We start from the raw sequence: 6040 nt of genomic DNA on the forward strand, positions 1-6040 counted from the left end.
GCGCTCTGCACGCATGTGTTCAGCGATTGCTCACTCATTATTACCTTCTAATGGTGCTCCTTCAGTTTCTTTTGCCTCTGGCTTCACCTCTCAGCCAGGCTGGGGACAACCCCATCCCCCGGGGCAGGGGGGCGGCTCTGCCACTACAAATGTCTGTTGGAAGCTTGGCTCCTGGATGATTTCTGCACCTCTGACCTTTGCAGAGAGATGTCTCAGGCTGTGTCACAGCAGGGTGGTTGAAGTGGAACAGAAACATGATCCTTTGGAGTTCTCTGGTATTGCAAGAGTACAGAGCAGCGAGACATCCAGCCCTTCCATTTCTGGCTTTTGACCTAATGTTTCTCTTTTGGGCCAGGCTGAGAAATCTTTGGAAAGGCAAGAAACTGCCTCCCTAGGTTAATCTCCTTTAATGCTCAAAGCCCTGAAATCTTGATATATTTGTTCACTGATAGCAGCCTTCTGTTCTCAGACTTTCCTGGAGGATGCATTAGCCGAATCCACTGCTCTGGGCTCAGGACAGGAAAAACCACTGGAGAGAAGGGAGCAAGTATGTGATCAATGGTCTCTTTGATGCACAAATCTGTAAGCTTATGTCATTGGGTCTTTGGTGCATTCAAATGTCCTCCCTAACAGACTCTGAGCCCAGCCTGAACTCCACAGTGGGACTCCAGAGCCATTTTTAGGCCTCTTGTTTTGCATTCATCATGTCAGCCCTCGCCATGAACAGCCAAATGCTTGGTGCAACCGCCCTGGCTGGTTCATCCTTCACCTATATCCATTCTCCACACCTTCCCAACATCTTGAGGGGGAAGGTGAGTTTTAGTACGCAGCACATGGCTGTGCAGCAAAACCCACATCTGTAGATGTGCTGGGTGGGGTGGTGGAAAATCTCTGAAGCTCTTCCAAAGCACCGGCCCCCCTGCTGTGACGTCCCTCTTCAACATCTCAGAGCTTAGTCTGGCTGGAAGGTCCCAGTGTGAACACCAGTACTAATCCTTATTTGAAGCTCCACTCCTGTCCCGGCCTGCTCTCCCTATTTTGCCTGCTTTGCTGGGACACCGTCTCCTGCAACCAGAATCCCACCTGCCAGAAAAGGCACCCCACGGCCTCTGGGGTGAAGATGCTCTGATGCTTCCAACCCTCCCAGGAAACGGAGAGACACTTCAAAATCTTCGGTTATTTTAATAGTATGAAAGGGACTCAACAACTGGGCAGGACAAAACAGCTAGAAAGGTTTTGAAACTTCACTGACGTAACACAACATCCCTAGGGCTCTCTGTCCTCCTCTTGCCCTTAATGCTCGCGCTTAGCTGCTCGCCGGTGGCTCTCCATGCCCTTCCGTTTCACCTCCGTAACGATGCCTTTGAGGTCCAGGATAGACTGCTGAATCTAAGGTAGGGAAGAGAGATGGTAGAGGTCACAGCAGGGGTGGGAACAGGAGGCAGAGAGGAGCCCATTGGCCCTTTTGGAGTGCAAATTTCACCAACCAAAGGATGAAGGCAATTGCCCTGCTGGATCTGCACCACCACAATGGGCTTTTACAGGTGACTCAGAGGGGTGAATGAAGCCAGACTATAGCCATGGGTGGATCTGCACCCCCTGCCCCAGCCTGCCCAGCTCCCAACAGGCATCCACCCCCTGCTCTGCCTCCTGGGACGAGACAGGTTTGCCTGGTGTCCTCCGCCCATTCCCCATGCCCAAGAGACAGCCCAGGGGGAAAGGGAAGTGTCTGTTGGGCACCTTGATTTCTCTGGGCTTTCCCCTCCCTTTGGGCAGCTGAGGGTCATTACTGCTCCTCTTTCTGGGCAGGGAGGGGGTCTGGCTTGGTTCTACCATGTCCAGCTGTCTGAGGCTGTCATCCTCCGGCACATGCACTTTGGCTTTCAGCTGCGTGTTCACGCACTGGAAGAGGTTATGGACGGCCATCTTCATAGTCGTCAGCATCAGGGCATTCTTGGCATTCCTGTTCTGGATGTCGGCCCAGCGAGCAGTCTGAGGAGGGGAGGAGAAGGAGAGACACACAGCATGGTGATATGTCCCAGCAAAGATGCTGCTTCAGTGCTGGAGAGCCTGGCTTCCGCACTCCTTTGTTTTGCTAGGAAGAACCTGTCCTCACCCAGGGCTATGCTGGAGCTGGTTCAGCTTGGTGTGGTGGAAGCAGATCCAGGAACTACCACAGCTGCTCCTTGAGCAGCCCCATCTCTCTGCCAGCTCCTGCACCCCTCCTTCTAGTGGGTCCTCCAGATACCCCAATAGTTGACACCCTGGGGGCAGCGCATCCCACCACCACCTGCCCAGACCACGCGCTTTCCAGCTTTGCCTGGTGGGACTCAACTCCTGCAGCCTGGAGTATCCAGGAAGGGAATTTGGCAAGGCCCCCTCAGAGTGATGCAAAGGGAACAGAGGCCAGCAGAGCTGCGCGCGTTTCTACACATTCATGTGCCTTGGTACAGCCCAGATGACCACCAGTTGGGTCATTGTTGGACTGGGAAGGAGGGAGGAGAAGGGGTGAGCCCTGGTGTGCAGATGCTGTGCAAAGGATGAAAACAAATAAAAAAATCAGCAACACCAGCTTCACTCTGAGGCCCGAGCCATGAACAGTGGAGACCACGAGATGGTCCACACTGAAGCCCGATGACAGGGATGATACTGCAAGGAATGGTGAATGGAAATGAGTCTGACCAGGCTACACAAACCCAACAGGCGTGTGATGGAGCAAGCTTGGGGTCTGTGCCGAGGCAAACCTCCCCAAGGACTGGGTAGCAGATCTCTTTTGACTGTGAGTTCAAACAAGAAGGGAAAGATCCTGGCGGTTTTGTGAGGGCCTTGTTTTAAGCCCTGACATAACCTGCTCCAGACCTGGTCTGTCATTTGTCATTCTGCACCCCCTGCTGCAGGGATGAAATGAGGCATCTCCTCTAATTACAAAGTCTGCCACTGTGCCTTGCCATGACCCTGTGGCTTCACCCAGCCAGGCCTTGGAGATCTTCCCCTGCCCATCCCGCAGTTCCTCACCCAGAAGCGGACATCACTTTGAGCCTGCACAAAACGTCGCTGGAGCTGCTCCAGCTCATTTCGGCACTGCAGGATCTCAGCTGCTTTCTCTGCCTCGTACTGATCCAGGAGCACCTTGGCTTGCTCCATCATTTCCCTGTCCTTCTCTTGGGACTGCTGCAGGTCCTTGCGCGTCCTCACCAGCAGCTTGTAGCGGGAAATGACGTCCTGGATGTCCTCAAACTGCAGCACAAGGATCCTGGGTTTAGTAATGCCCCTGCCCTCCCCTCATGACTGCAAGTCTCGTGCTGTTTGGCACCCTGTCCTGACCAGGGACAACACCTCCCCCAGCTGAAAGATTTCCCCTCTTGGCGATCCTGCTGCCCCAGTTGGTTTGTGAGCGTCGCCACATTCCCTGTTTGATGGCCCCATTGTGCTGGTCCCAGAGCTGCCACTGCCAGCAGCAAGGGGAGATGTTGTACCACCCCCCAGTGCTCTGATAGGAAACAAAGCACAAGTGCAGCTGCCAGGGCCAAGTCACCCAGCCATGGGAGTGGGGCAGCCGGGCCGCAGGAGTGCAAGCGATGCAGGGAGGGACGCCCGCACACCCTTGAGAGAAGGCTCAGCTTTCCCGACAGCTGCCTGGGCTCCCATTCTTGGGCAGCTTGGCCCTTCTCCCAAACCATCCATGTCACGTGAAACAGTGACACAAAGGGGTCCCCATGCCCCTCAGCTCTGTGCTGTTCCCCCTTCTAACACTTTTTCTTGGGTTTTCTCAAGCCTTCATCTCCTTTTCTGCTTTTCCTCCCCTCACTCTGGTCCCCTTGGCTCACCTGGCTTGCAGGGAACCTCCTCCCATCCCACCTGAGGTCTCTGGGTTTGACCAAGTGTCATGATTTCCCTGGACTTGCCTTATCTCCTCCAGGTTTAACATCCACATACAGCCCTCCCTGAGGCCATGATCTGTCTCTCATGTCCAAACTCACCTGTGGGGAGATCTTCACCACATCCTCCAGGTAGTTTTTGAAGATGGAGTGCTTCTGCACTTGGCTGCTGAGCTTCTGGTGTTCCTTTTTCAGGGCTTTGAGTTTCTTCTTAGCCCTCAAAAGCTCCATCTCCTTTTGTGTTTTCTCCTCTCTTTCTCTCACGGCTTTCTTCAGAGCTTGGACTCGCAGCTGATCATCTTCCTAGTGATGTTTCCCCCACCAATACACACACACACAGAAGGAAAGGAAGGCAAGGGCAGATGGAGCTGGGTCACCCAGCAGCACTGGGAGGAGATACACTCACAGGGGACAGAGCAGTGCTGCAGCACCCTGGGGAACATCTTCCCTCCCTGTTCAACATGGCGTGGTACAGGCCTGCCCTGGGAGTTTGCTTCCAGAGCTCCAAAATACAGACTCTGCAGCAAACTGTTCTCAGGGAGAGAAGAATCCTGAGAGTTCGCACTGTGACGGATACGGCCTCGCCTGAAAGTTCACCTCTGGAGCTCGAGACACAGACTCCAGAGTGAACGGTTATCAGGGTGCAGGCTCCTGGAGAGAAGGTCAGCAGTGTTCGGCTTGACATATTTCCCCCACGCAGTGAATAACAGAGTGAACCTGCCACCGAACTCTTCCACGTCGCACTTCTCTTTGAGACATCTAAGCATTGTTCTGCAGTAAGCAGAACCCTAAATTTCGCTCCCACAACACATGGCCACCCCTCTTGCACTGACCCTTGGCTCTTGGAGACAGGCACCTGGGACAGAACTCTGCTTTTCAGACCTACTGGGATCTGCCCTTGGGAGTCACCTGGGTGTCAACAGTGGGGACAGGCTGAGATCCTTCTTGGGGGATGTTTGGGGCCCTCAGGAGATCACACTGGTCCTGGACAAGCTCCCTGCTGCCCAAGCGCTATCAGGGCTTTCCCCATCTGCAGTACAAACCCCCATGCCCTGCCAGTCCTGTTCCTCACCCCGCCAGGCTCAAGGGAGGCTTGGACAGAAGTGCTGGCCCAAGACTGTCTCCCCAGGGGAGGTGAGAAGGTGGCGCTGTGGCTCAGGGTCACGTCCGCGGAGCTGATCAGGAGCAGGCGTACCTTTAACCTCCTCATAGATTTCTCCATGTAGCTTTTCAGCTGGTCCTTCTTGGCATGGAGTTCCCTCCACCGGCGGGCTATGTCAGCCATCTTCTCCTTGAAGGCCTGGCAGCACCAGAGTGAGCGTGACGTGGCCGCCCGCACCCGGAGCCACTCACCTGCCCGTTGCTGCCCTCCAACAAAACACAACACCCCTACCATGCCCCAGCACCCTCCCATCTTTCTCACCTCTCGCTTCTCTTCCAGAGCCTTTTGCACCTGTTTGGCTTCTTTCCTCTTCTCCTGGAGGTGAACAAATGGAGACAGGGAGCCCTCCTCTGTCAGCCTGTGTTTCCTGCCACACAAGTTTCCATCAAGGTTACACGCTGGGTCTGGTGCCTGGGCAGGGTGCTGGACTGTGTCCAGAGTGGGATGACAGGCCAGAGCAACCCAGCACCATCTCAGATCCCGTCTGGCAGCACGGCATCCCCAGCACGGAACCCTCTGACAAAGCAAGGGGGGTCACAGGGAGGAACAGGGCTGGGCAAGGGAGGGAGGAGAGGAGACTGAAGCGGTGGAGATCGGGGAGTTTGCCATCGTGGGGGAAGGAGGGATGGAGGAAACAGGAGAAGAGGATGGAGGGCATGGAGGTGGGTGGAGGAGTCCCCTCACCTGAGCAAGGGCAGGAGGTTCTGCCTGTACTGCTTGAGGAAATAGGCCGGCAGGTCCTCCTCATCTTTGGCGGTCATCGCTTCAGCCACCAGCAGGGCCCAGAAAGCCCAGGTCCTCCTGGCACTGCTGCTCTACCGGGTCACCCAGGAACTGCTCTGCAAGCCTGGGAGAGACAGCCAGGCAGGGGATGAGCCCCTGGGTGCCTCTTCCCTCTGCTTTCCCAGGACCTTCCTCGCCTCGGTCCTGCCTGTAGCCACCAGCTGCTGGTGCCCAGCTGGTGTGGAATGGTTGCCAGGAGCAGCTGCATTATGCTCCG

General features: G+C 55.4%; 1 pseudogene; it reads right to left on the reverse strand.

Moving 5' to 3' along the window:
- Positions 1-1244: 1244 nt before the first annotated feature.
- LOC139826916 (coiled-coil domain-containing protein 42-like) lies at positions 1245-5698 on the reverse strand (annotated as a pseudogene).
- Positions 5699-6040: the final 342 nt, after the last annotated feature.

This window comes from Patagioenas fasciata, unplaced genomic scaffold, assembly GCF_037038585.1.
Source record: "Patagioenas fasciata isolate bPatFas1 unplaced genomic scaffold, bPatFas1.hap1 Unplaced_92, whole genome shotgun sequence".
Lineage (NCBI taxonomy): Eukaryota > Metazoa > Chordata > Aves > Columbiformes > Columbidae > Patagioenas > Patagioenas fasciata.